Raw genomic sequence first — 14,062 nt, forward strand, 5'->3', positions numbered from 1 at the left:
TAAGACCTTTAGAAAGTGTGCTAATTGCTTAACCATCAAACCAAGTTTATTTCTTAATTATTTATTTCTATTAACCCCTATATTTTGGGGTGTTACAACATGCATGTAGCAAGATATCCCATCTCTAAAACATTATTACTTCCCTGATTGTGATCAGGTTTCAATCTTGCTAAACCATCAGTCAAAGACATCATGATGATTCAAGTTACTTCTTCATGTCATACAACATAAGTAACACCATTATACTGGATATTCTTTAGGACTGTCAAACTTGTAATCCCTACTTCATTCATATGCTTTGTCAGTTCTTCAACCTTGTTGAACTTCTTACACTACTACTATACACCTCTGCAAATTATGAAAATTTTCCTTTCCCATGTCATTCCTTACTTGACTATCCTTTATGATCCCCTCCCTACGATAACCTCTACGACTATCCCTAACATCACCTTCATACTTGATATTTAGTTTATACGATTACTGCTGATCACCCTTCATGCACCCTCTAGACTCTTTTCTTTTGCCCTGTGGTGAAATAAAAAAATTTGGATTCTTGTGTTCAACTTTTTAAAAATTAAAGTGCTTATAAAAAATCATATAAACCAATACATAATATTAATTATTGATAAAGGAGTATATAATAATCACATTAGAATCAACAATTTATAAATAAAAATGCTATATTTTTAATAATATTCGATAAATTCAAGATTATAAATACAATCGATCCTAATTTCTTCAACGATTTATATTAATCAATCTCTAAAACTTATTACTCATTTAAGATGTTAGCAATCTTACACAAAATTAATATCTCAAAATCATTCAATACATAAAAAAAATTAATCTTGTATAAAAATTCTAATCTATCACAAAAAGTCACAATCTTAATTTTCTAAAACTAATTAATAAAGTTGTTACTAAATTAGGGAGACACACTTGAGAATATTAAAAATTGATCGCCTATTTTGTAAAAGTTGTAGACAAATTGTGTGAGAGTATAAGAGAAATTTGAGAAAAAATTTACTAGCATTAAAAAGATAAAAGAAAATAGGGATTTTAGGGTTTTAATGAAAAAGAGAAAAATTTATTTTTATATAAAATAATTTATTTTGTGAAACAAATCTTTTCCAAAAAATTTAGTGGGTCAATTTTTAAATTTTTTATGAGATCACCAAGAGCCCATTCACCAATTATATAAATTAAAAGAAAATTATATTTGTGGATAATTGACCCTGCAATCTTCTATGTGACTTGGCATAGAAAAAGTAAGTGTTAGCATAAGTTTCTTCTTTCCTAGGTCTGAATCTAACATGATAAACATTGATTGTATCTCCTGACAACATCAACTTGGAGCCTGTTTACCCTCAAATGATCCATGTATGGTCTTATGAAAATCGAGCTGAATTGAAGAAAGAAGAACATCGAATTGATATGTACGTCTAGAAGCAACTCATTATGAATTTGATAACCTCAACATACTGACCGAGTGTTAAACGTTATCCTCCATCTTTGGCCAAGTTATTACCGCATTTGCATGATAGTCATCAACTATGGTAGAAGAAATTGGAAGTCCCATGCTTTTCCCTAAAAAAATGAGAATAGTAAGATGAGGAAGAACATGTCAGAGTTTTTCCCTAAAAATATAGGACGCGCATGCTAATATATACACATAACAAAGCTACAATATTTTTTAAAAAAGCTAAGAAGAGTATGTCTTAATTTTCCTAAAAAATTGAAAATAAGCAAGTTATTGCTTTTCTTTAAAAAATATATATCGTTTTTAAGAATAACTAGTTATAATGTTTTCAGAATAATTAGCTATAATGTTTCTAAAAAATTGAGAAGAATGTAAGTATTGGTATAACATTTTATATATACATATATATATATAAATTAATTTTTTCATTTTAAATAGTAATGAAATTTAAAGTGTTTGTGCGTGTATATATAAATATATACGAGTTAATTGTACCAAATATTTACAAATTATGACTTTTATCTTAAATCTAATTATATCTTTAAATTATTAATGGTATATCAATAATTAAGGTCCTTCTGCAGGGGTTTTCAAAAATTTTACAGAAGCTATCGTTCACTCTCTGTCGGGTTTACTTTATTTTTAGTTTTTAATTTTAAAAGTTCTGCAACAAAATTTTACTTTTTAAAAAAATTAAAATTATGTCAATAAGATTTTAAGTACCATTAAATGATTAAATTAATAATTTCAATAACAAAAAAAACATGATTGATATAATATTGATAATTTTAAGACGTAATTAAAATATTTGAAAATTTGAAAATCTAAGTGTCATAGGTTAATGATGTCTAGCACAATTATCACTCTATCTATATATATATCAAAGTTGGGTAGATGCAACTTAAAGAAGAATTTATTTATATAGTATAAATGGCAGCAACTTTTCTTTTTCTTTTCCCTTTTATAAATATATAATATGCATTAGAGTATATTAAAAGGGTAAAATACAATAATAGTCATTCCATTATTCAATTCGTTCTATTTTGATCACTCAATTATTAATATTTTCGTTTTAATCATTCAACTTTTCAAAGTTAAATTTTTTAGTTACTCTTCCATTAGTTGCCCAACAAAAGTTGATCGTAGGCTTTGTTTTATTGGCCTAATAACAAATTTGGCATTCAATGTTAACAAATATTGTATCTTGACTCTCTCCTTAATCAGAACCTATATTCCAACATTAATTAGAACAATAAAATTGGACAGTAGGCAAATCAAAAGATTGTTCAATTTTTGTTAACTTTTCATCCATGTGAATCTTTGTAAGTTTATACGATAATAAGAAGTTTCTTTTACAGATGAATGTCGATTAAGCCTTAATCCAGTGTCTCAATCAATATTATTGTTATTGTAGCAATCATAGGACGTACATTTTTACTAGAGAAGAATCATAGATAGAAATAGGCATATGGTGTAAAAAAAATATGTTTTTTCCTAAAATTCTTGGGAGCACAATGGATCGAATATCACATTCACGTCAGAAGGGCTTTTCTTAAAACACAAATACACAAGGAATATGGTAAGAGATAATTAATTAGATATTTCCAAGATTATGATTCTTAAAACATGTGTCAGAGCAAAGGAATCCAAACTCAAAATTGCATAGAATAAATATTACTAATTAATTAGCGACAGACAATCATATCTATGGGTACTAATTAATTCAGTTATGCATCCATATCAATCTTTTTCTTTCAATTCCCATGCATACATAGAATAAGAACATAGGAATATATATATTTACCAGACATTTCAAAACCAAAGAGCATGTGAAAGAATATGCTAATTAAGAGCATAATAATATCTCTAATTAGTACAAATATGACCCCTTTTCTATTAACAGATTAAAACTATACATATTCTCAAGTATATGCTTATGAATCCTCTAGCTACAAGCCTACAACATTTGAAGAGGATAAAGGGATTGGATTCATTTCAATCCATTCGATTTCTAGTTTTATTCTCAAGACATGCGGGTTATTCATTTCCATTCAACTATAGGATATTCTCTAACCTAAACTTACCTGCTAGTCAGCCACCTCCTTTATTACTTTTGTTTTTGCATGCATCCATATACTTCCCCTCAATTTCATGACGTAATACTTGAAACAGAACCATATGCTTAGAATCGTCTCCCCTCACATGCTATGAAATGAAAGGTCGAACGAAACATACGTACACTAAAAACAAATTAAGCATTTGTAGAAGCAGGTATATATATATATAATATATACGTGAAGTGATTGACGTAAGTTAGACTGCACGTACTTAGTGTATAACTGAAGAGATCAAGCATCTCATTCCAATTTTATATATGTATTCATATGCAATTAATGAATAGTGTTAGATATTATGCAAAATATGTATGAACAGAAACATAAATTATACAGTGTAATTCTTTAATCAATATTCCCTCTCCTGAATGAACATATTGATGAAGTTTATATACTCATATGAGAATAACTGCTCCTAACCAACTACTTAACAGATTTGATAACAGACTAACAATCTTAACAATCTTTATACTATTGTTTAACATTCACTCAGCTTCTCAATGGGTATGACCCGAAGTAAACTTTGAAAACGAGTAAACAAAGAGACAGATAATGGTTTAGTAAGAATATCGGCAATTTGATCACAGGCTGGCACTTCACCGACAACGAGAGACCCATTAGCCACTTTTTCACAGACAAAAAAAAGTCAAGTTCAACATGTTTGAATTTGGAGTGTAAGACTGGATTAACTGTAACAGCGACCGCACTTGAATTATCACACCAAACTGTAGGAGGATCAGCAGAGCTGATTTGTAACTCTGTTAACAGAGATACTAACCACGTAATATCACTAAAAGCTGCAGCTAGATTTCTATACTCAGCCTCTGTCGTGGACCGAGACACAATTTGTTGTTTCTTAGAACACCACAAAACAAGTGTACGACCAAAGTAGACACAAAACCTTGTAATAGACCGGTGATCATCAAAATCAATATCCCAGTTGGCATCAGCATATCCAACCAAAGATAGTCTGTCGGATCGTCGAAAAACCAGCCCATGAGTGATAGTACCATGTAAATATCTCAGGATACATTTTAAGGCTATCAAATAAACCGTAGTAGGGGCATGCATGAATTGACAGACACGATTTACAGCATAGGCAATATCCATTCGAGTTAGAACCACATACTTAATAGCACCAGCTAGACTTCTGTATTCAGTAGGATCAATAAGCCGATCACTATCATCTTTAGACAAAGTCGATGAATTAACCATTGGCATATGAACACTCTTTGCATTAGCCAGAGAACTCCTGTCAAGAAAGTCTTGAATGTATTTGCGCTGGCATAAATGAAGACTAGCAGTGCAGGACCTACTGACCTCAATCCCTAAAAATAATGAAGCTCGCTCATATATTTTAGAGAGAACTTGTTATGTAGTTGCTGAACAAAACAATTTATTTCATCAGTTGAACTACCAATAATAACAATATCATCCACAAGACCAAGATATAAACAGTAGACGTGGTTGAAACTTTAACAAACAAGGAGACATCAGCTTTAGATAAGACAAAACCAATAGAGATAAGAAATTGTTTCAATGTTTCAAACTAGGCACGGAGAGCTTGTCGTAATCCGTACAAAGCCTTTGTCAGATGGCACACCAATGGCTCACCATTTGGTCCATATTGAACATATCCTGGAGGCTGTTGCATGAACATTTAATCAGTCAGGTCTCCATTTTAAAAAGTATTGCTTACATCAACTTGACGAAGTTTCCAACCATTAGACACAGTAACTGATAAAATGGTTCGGATAGTAGCAGGTTTGACCACTGGGCTAAACATTTCTTTGAAGTCACACCCAGGAACCTGAGAATACCCCTTTGCTACCAACCGTGCTTTCCGACTAGTAATCGACCCATCAAGATTCTTCTTGATTCTGAAAAGCCATTTGCACCCAATTGATTTTCGACCTGGAGGTAGAGAAACCAGCTTCCAGGTAGAGTTGGCCATTAAAGCATCAAATTCTACTTGAACTACGAATTTCCACTCTGTATGAGCAAAAGCTTCCTTAACAGATTAAGGCTCAAAATCTAAAACGTCGACTGACAAAGATTTAAGCTTAAAAATTCCTGTCTTAGACCGAGTAACCATAGCATGAGTATTTCCTGTAGGAAGAGAATGAATAATTGGAGAAACACTAGATTAACCAACCGGACTAGCTTCTATAGACGAACTTGAAAGACAATACTCTCTTATATTATTCCCACATTCAGCCGGTGAATCAACTGAGATGGGCTTACTGGGATGACACATATCTGGTAACTCAACCGTAATAGATCGGTCAGAATTACAACTTGGATTAGGAGGCAGAGGTACAGCCGATGATGGAACAGTAGTGCTGTTGAGCTCTACAGTAGACTAAACAGAAGAGGTTCGAACAACAGGAACATATGTGGGAGAACGAGAAGATGACTGAATAGTGGCCAGGGAAGATTCATGAAACAGAAACTGATGTTCATCAAACACAACATGACAAGAAACAACAACCTTACCCTCTGGTGTGAGACAATGATAGCCCTTATACTAAGAGTTATACCCTAGAAACGTATATGGCTGTAAGCAAAAATCCAGTTTGTGTGCACAAAAAGACGTAAATACAGAAAGCAACAACAACTAAACACCCTTAAGTGATCATACGTAGGCTCATGACCATAAAGATTCTGATAGGAGACTGACATTTCAAGACCAAAGTGGGCAGTCGATTAATAAGATGCACAGCACTGCAGAATGCATAGCCCCAATAATTCATAGGTAGATTAGCTTGGGCGAAAAGTGCAAGACTAGTCTCCATAATGTGTCTATGTTTGCATTCAGCAACACCATTTTATTCTGAAGTATGAGGGGCAAGAAAGATTATAAAGAATCCCATGGCTAGCTAGAACTGAAGCAAAAGCACGAAACCCACCGCCCCAATCACTTTGAAATTTTTTAATAGTCTTCCCAAATTGAGTGCTGACCATCTTCTGAAACTGAAGAAAACATTCAACTGCTTGAGTTTTATGTTTAATCAGATAAACCTAGGTAAATCGACTACACATGTCAATAAACAAAACATAATATAGATTACCCCCACAGTCAACAGAAGCTGGTCCCCACAAATCGGAGACAACCAATTCAAACAATTCCATATATTCAGTAGTAGAGTGTGAAAACGAAAATTTATGTGATTTCTCTTTCTGACAGACAACACAAACATTATCAAGACATTTTTTATTTGAAACAATTCGACACTTGTTAAGCAAGAGTTTAACAATTGCAGAAGAAGGGTGACCGAGTCTTTTATGCTGCAATGAAAAGACATCATCATCATCCAAACGATAATCTTGGATCCCAGTGTTGTTAATAGAAGGAATTGGATCAAAAAGGATAGACGAACCGGCCGAAAATTGATAGAGACCATCACGAACTTGGCCCCGTAGTAAAATTTCCTGTGTCTGGATGTCCTTTACAACACAATAAGAGGGGTGAAATTTAAAAAAATACATTGTTGTCAATAGCAAATTGAGAAACAAACATAAATTTTTTTCGGATACTTGGCACGCACAAAACATTAGAAAGATATAATAACTTCTTCTTTGTTGGTAGAACAGTATTCCCAATAGACAAAATTTTAGTGGGAGCCTCATTTCCCATTAAAAGAGAAGAAGTACCTATATATGGAGTGGAGACATTTAAATTAGACGCATTCTGACATACATGATGAGTGGCCCCTGAATCTGGATACCATGATAAGGTTCCTATCGGCATAGGAACACATGAGTTAGTTATTATCAAAGTTGGAATCATACTGTGTGGCATCCAAAAAATTAGACGCATGAAAATCAGAGATTCGAGGTAGCCCAACACACTGTGAGGAGTCAAAATCAAATACACGTGCTCGTGGTTTAGTCCACCACAGAACTTCAGGAGCATTATTTTGTATAGAGCCTTCAAGATCAACATAATTAGCATTAGGCCCAAGTGAACTGAGTCTAAACTTTTGGCTAGCATTGACCTGCCCACTATTTGGCCCATTATTCTGTCCACTAATAGGCCCAAGAGACTGACCTGCATTCAGCCCAAAAAACTACCCACTATTATGCCTAAGAAACTGGTCTGCATGACTCGCCCTGTGTGCCACAGCAGAAGGCCTAACACGCCCAGCACAATGCTAGCCCAAATCACGCTCCAACTCACACCCCACATCACTCTGTATATCACATCTAGCATATGAACTATAAAAATTAGATGGGCCACCAGCAGACCTAAACCAAACACCATTTGATCCACCAGTAAGCCCAATTCCATAACCAGTTTCATTAGGGTAAAAATCCCTAGCTTGCGGCGGATAAAATTCCCAATTTTCAAAGTATGGCCAGCCTCCCAAAAACTACCACCAGATCCAGAACCACTAAAAGAACCAGAACGACTAGAAAAGCCTTCACCTTGTAGCCCTTTTCCATTATGAGCAGAAGAAGAAAATCGCGCCGTGGTGGAAGCATTCAGACCGCTGTAGGTGCGATTGAAATGCTAGAAGAAGCGTTATGCCAAATAACCGAATCTGTTATAGATTTGACACTACAATCATGATCGGAATCCATGCCCATGCGAACCTACTGTAACACGCCCTCCACGCATATCGCGCGAAACTGAGTTGACCACCGCAACAACCAAAGGTGGTTCAACTAGATGGGCATGCATCAGAATCTCACGCGCCACTCGCATCTGTCGACTTTCAAACTCCATGAGAATGTCGACTAATCGCTAAAAAGGAAGAGGCTCTGTCAAGAACGAGGCCAAGGTCAACATTGCGTCAAAATCCAATGAGAAACCAACCAAAACAACTTCCACCTTTTTGGCTTCTGACACCGCCGATCCAGAAGCTGCAAGTAATGCACAAATATTTTCTATTTTGCCATATATTCTTTTACAGTTAAATCACCTTTCTTTGTAGAGTGCAGATCATGTTTAATACGGGAAACTTTCGCACCAATTGAAGCAGCGAAAAGACGATTCGCTGTGCTCCATATTTCGCATGCAAATTTAGCAGATGTAAAGCATGATAAAAGAGATGAACTAATTGTAGAAAGGTGCCAAGAGGCTAACAACTTATCCTGTTGATTAAACACAGACGCATCAGGATTTAGAGTGAGTGCACCTTTTGGAGACGCGACGAACCTAGGTGGAGTAGACAACGTGCCCTCCAAGAATCCTTGCAGCTCATATCCTTCTATTATTAACCGGATATGTTGTTGCCCTTGGACAAAATTTCTTTTTTCCAGCTTCACCGTGTCATGGCGAGGGAAGGATTGAACTAGGCGTGCGCTGGAAAATGATGGACTCGTACGATCAACAAAGGTAGAATTGGCTGGTGGTGCCATAATGCGAAAGCGGAAGCACGTACCAGGACTAGGCAACTGATACCATGTTAGATACTATGCAAAATATGTATGAACAGAAAGATAAACTATAGTGTAATTCTTTAATCAATATTCCCTCTCCTGAATGAACATATTGATGAAGTTTATATACTCATATGAGAATAACTGCTCCTAACCAACTACTTAACAGATTTGATAACAGACTAACAATCTTAACAATCTTTATACTATTGTTTAACAAATAGCATGCATGCCAAGAAATGCATTCGTGGATATTTATCAAATACCCTTACTCGGTCTTACCATAAGGATTAAGCATGTTTTTTAATTTGTAATAATGTAGCATTTTAGAGTTGAAAAGAACCTTACTAAGCATATCACATGGCTAAATGTTAAAAGAAAAAAATATTCTCGATTGATTATTACGTAACTTTTCAAATACTATTAGATAATTAATTATTAGTCAAATAATAAAATAATAGGGTTTATGTAAGAAACACTACTAGATAAAAACTAGTAAAAGAATAAACACTACAAAATAATAATTTAACAAAAATTAGCGCCGTATTAATTTGACATAATTTTCCATTTCTAGAGAGCGTGGGGTGAAAGCTAATGTATGACTAAGTCCTTATATACATGCTTGTTCGTCAAAAGGCCGAAAACCAAAACCAGTTAAGCCATTCTTAGTTTTCTCCAAGAATAAATTCTCTATGGAAGATGCGCAAGCATTTATATTTTGTCTGGTATAGATTCCTTCAAAATATGTAAATATTTCATTTAATCAATAAAACATTGGATTATTATATATATATATATATTTATATATATATGAGTGTTGGAGTTTCGTAACTGCCAAAAAAAACCATCCTTAATTAATATTTAAAATAAAAATTAAATAAATGAGACGTATGACGGTTTCTTAATTTTGCTTGTAGAGTTAAAAAAATTTCACGTTCAGTGTATCAAATAATTATTTTAAATGGTAAACTATACTATTAGTCACTAAATTATGGGTAGGTTTTCGTTTTGGTCACTTAACTAAAAGAAGTCATAATTTGGTCACTGAACTATCCGAAAGTTTTCATGTCCTTAAACTATTCAAAAGTTTTTTACTGAAGTCACAGTTTTGTTAAGTTCTTTTTTAAAAAAAGTTTTGCCAACAAGCTCTAAGTGAAAATTCGATAATATATGGTAGATCAGTACCCATCGGCGAGTAGAAGAATATACCTTAGATCCAAGTCGATATAATGGTGAGTATCAGATATCGAAGAAAAAATTGTTTGAATTCTAGTTTGTAGGTTTGTGATATCCAAGATTATTTCATGAAAAAAAAACTGTAGAGAAGGGGAAAGAGAGCTTTCAATTGGTGCAGGCAGTGCGAACAAAGAAAGTCATATAACATTGATTTTAATAACCCAGTGACTTAAATAAAAAAAATTTAAATAATTTAATAATCAAATTGTAACTTTTTTTTAATTAAATGATCAAAATAAAAACTTAAGTCGAAAAACATTTTCTTTATACACCTATATAAAAACACATAAACATATGCTTTTGAATTGAGAAAATTATTTTAATTGTTTATTATATTATTTAATCATTATTATAACAAAATATTATTATATTAGGGATTACAATTTTAAATTTTTATCCAAATATTTTTGTTGAACTAGGACGATAAAAAGCTTATTTTTAAAATTTAATTATATATTTATATTATATTTTGTTATCAATGTCAAACTAACATTTTTTTCATAAATTGATGGTGCTTATTAGTAAGTTTTATGGTAATTCCTGCTAAGTATATAAATTTATAGTACTTAAAACTAATGTCTATCACTACTTCTTTCTATACAAAACAAAAGAATTAAGCATACAACAACAAACTAAACTAGCGGCCAACTGAAAGCTGCATTTGAAGTTACTATCTCTAAAGTGCATGTGGTTGTAATTTCATCATGATTCCTATCTATTTTAGTTTTATGCTTGGTCTGTTTGATTGAAAATAATTTTAGAAAATAATTTATTTTTTGGAAATTTTAATATTTTTTGTGTTTGGATGAATTTGTGTAAAATATTTTTATTATTTGATAGATTTCTTGAAAAAATTCATAAAAGTTGTTTTCAATGAAATAAATATACATTTGAGATTTCGATAAGTAGTGAATTGATTAGAAAGTGATGTTAAGGTGAAACTATAGTAAATAATGAATCTTCATGATGTTAAAGATTAAATTATAAACTTTGTGAAATTTACAATTGAAACAAGAGAAGTGATATGCATGAAATTTTGTTATGTGAAATAAGATATTATAATGAATTATTTGAATAAAGTGTTTATATGGTGAAAAATAAATTACATGGCAATAGGAACTAAATTGAAAATTTTACAAAAGTTTAAGTGCGAAACAATTTAATATGTGAATAAGGAAATTATGATAAAAGTTTAATGAATGTGTTATGAGGTGATGAAATATGCATAAAGTATTGTAAAAGTGAAATTGTGGGAAAATATAGAATTTTTATGATGACAAAGACTAACTTGTTAAACTTGAGAAAATATGTGGATGAAATAATACAAGGGAAATTGTAACACCCCAAACCCAGCCTAGACGTTACGGCCGAATATGGTAATGATACAATGTAGGGTTTTGAAAACTGAGTCGTTTCAATCAAACTTTCAAGTTCAATATCTCATATTTAGTTAATTTATTTGCCCAAACGTAACTTACAGCGGAAGTCTTAGAAACATTATATTTTGAAAAGTCCAGTTCGTGTTTTCAGAAAATCTTTATTTTAGTAAAAACTATATTTTTAGTTAACCATCGCAGAAAAAGAACCAAAACGAAAATCCAAATCCATAATAAAAACCAAACAGTCCAGAAAGTCCATTAATTACAAAACTCCCATAAATAATTCTTAATTAAATTAAACATTTATTTAAAGCCAGTTCATCGACTAGTGGTCACCGCGAGACTTCGCCGCACCGATCCGCTTAAGTCTATGGATTACCTGAACAGAACAGACAAACAGAAGTGAGTTTTCGTAAACTCAGTGTGTAACTCAACAGAAATAGACATGTTATACATACAGAAATCACATATACAGTCAGATTCAAATTCAGACTTCTGTCCATTTCAGATACAAATAATAGAATCAAATAAGCAGTACAGATATGAAGTATCCTACTCCCATCCTCTACACACCATCTCTGACCATCCCATCACACCATGTGGGGTTAAAAACACCCACTCATCCCTACACACCATATAGTGTTGAAACGACACGTTACAAATAAACATGCAATCAAGCTGCCAGAATATAGGCGAAGTGTCACCGTACAAATCACTTCCTCCAAATATGCAAACCCACCCTAATCACAGATACAAAAATAACAAATACAATAATAATATGCATAAAATGCTCATATAAAGAAGTCATATATATACACTTAATGGAATACTCAAACATGTATAACAATGTCCTACTCAAAGCGGAAAATTAGAATATCAGATCACATACTTTTAAGGTTTGTTTAGCCCTTACCGACCCTACGGTAGTCCCACAGTCGATCGAAACGACCTATGCGACCCTAGGAAAAATTTTAGAATTAAGGGCCCACATGCCCGTGTGGGTCCACACACCCGGATTGGCCTCACCCGTGTGGCCCACACGGCCTGGTCCAAAACCCACCAGTGTGGGCCCACATGCCCATCTTGGCCTAGCCCGTGTGGCCCACACCGCCACACGACCGTGTCTTGCGCACGGCCATGCCTTCGTCGATCACACAACCGTGTCTCGCACATGGCCACGCACACGCCCGTATGGCGTCGACAGTGTGGTTTTTTGGCTTTATCTGAAGCTCGATTTTCTACATTTTGGGTACACACCTGGTTCAGTTTCGATGCTACAACAATTATGAGCCCTCCAGAACCTAAAAATCGACATGTCAATGCCCAAATGCAGTAAACACTTACGAAACTTAAACGGAATTATTCCACAAACGGAGCCTTACAACATCAATCAACACATTTGTATACTTACCGTTAACGAACAGGAACCCCTAACGCTTAAATCGCTGCAGGAGCTCCAACTGATTCTTGCGCTTCCCCTAAACTGAGAGTAACAAAAACAAACCCCCATTAAAACACTAGCCAAGAAGCGTTAAGATCAAACCAACACAAGACTTACCGAACGAACAAAGTCGAAAATTGCATAAAATGAGGCGAATTGGAAAAACTGAAAAGGAGAGGAAACAAAGAAAATTCGGCAGAGGAGAAAATGGAACAGAAATGTTAAAAGAGATGTGAGGAATTTTGGGAAAACAAAAAAAAATCTATTTTAAAATCTCACTAATTCACAACATCCAACTACCCTAGAATTTCAACTCCACCGAGACTCTATCAGTCAATAGAGCAAAAATTAATATCCACACTTGCATAGGGATTCAAACATAGGACCTCCGACACACAACAACCCCCTTACCGCTCGAACTTGCAGGCTCATTCTAATATAAATTAACAGACAATTTTATATAAGCACACTCAATAAGGGTAAGGCTAGGATTAGAAAAATAACAAAATTTGGCAAAAGGAAAACTTAAACTCGAGACCTCATACACATACTCAGAACACTTAACCACTAAAGCAGATATACAATTGTGTCAAATATACACAGAAACAAAAATAAATTACTCAGGGTGTTAAAGAAATACATAGAAATTTGATAAATGAAACAGGATATTGAGATAAATTATGTGATTAAAGTGTAACAAGAAAGAAAATTGATTTAATATGATTAATTAGTGAATACTAAAATTTATGACAAAAAGGGACTAAATTAAAAAGTTAAGAAAGTTTATAAGAGAATATTTGATAAGTGAATGTAGTAGAGAATGTAACATCCCGATGCTTTTACCCGATGTTTAGGTCGAGTATGGGGATGTTATAGTGAATAGAGCCTTATCAGTTTGGAAAATGTCTTATGAAAAAAAATTTGGTAATATATTTTACGGGAATAAAGGGGTAATTTTACATTGATCATCCTTTTTTACATGAAACAAACATCGAAAAAGGCTGGAAATATTTTCTGTAAAAGCTTT

This window comes from Gossypium raimondii, chromosome 12, assembly GCF_025698545.1.
Source record: "Gossypium raimondii isolate GPD5lz chromosome 12, ASM2569854v1, whole genome shotgun sequence".
Lineage (NCBI taxonomy): Eukaryota > Viridiplantae > Streptophyta > Magnoliopsida > Malvales > Malvaceae > Gossypium > Gossypium raimondii.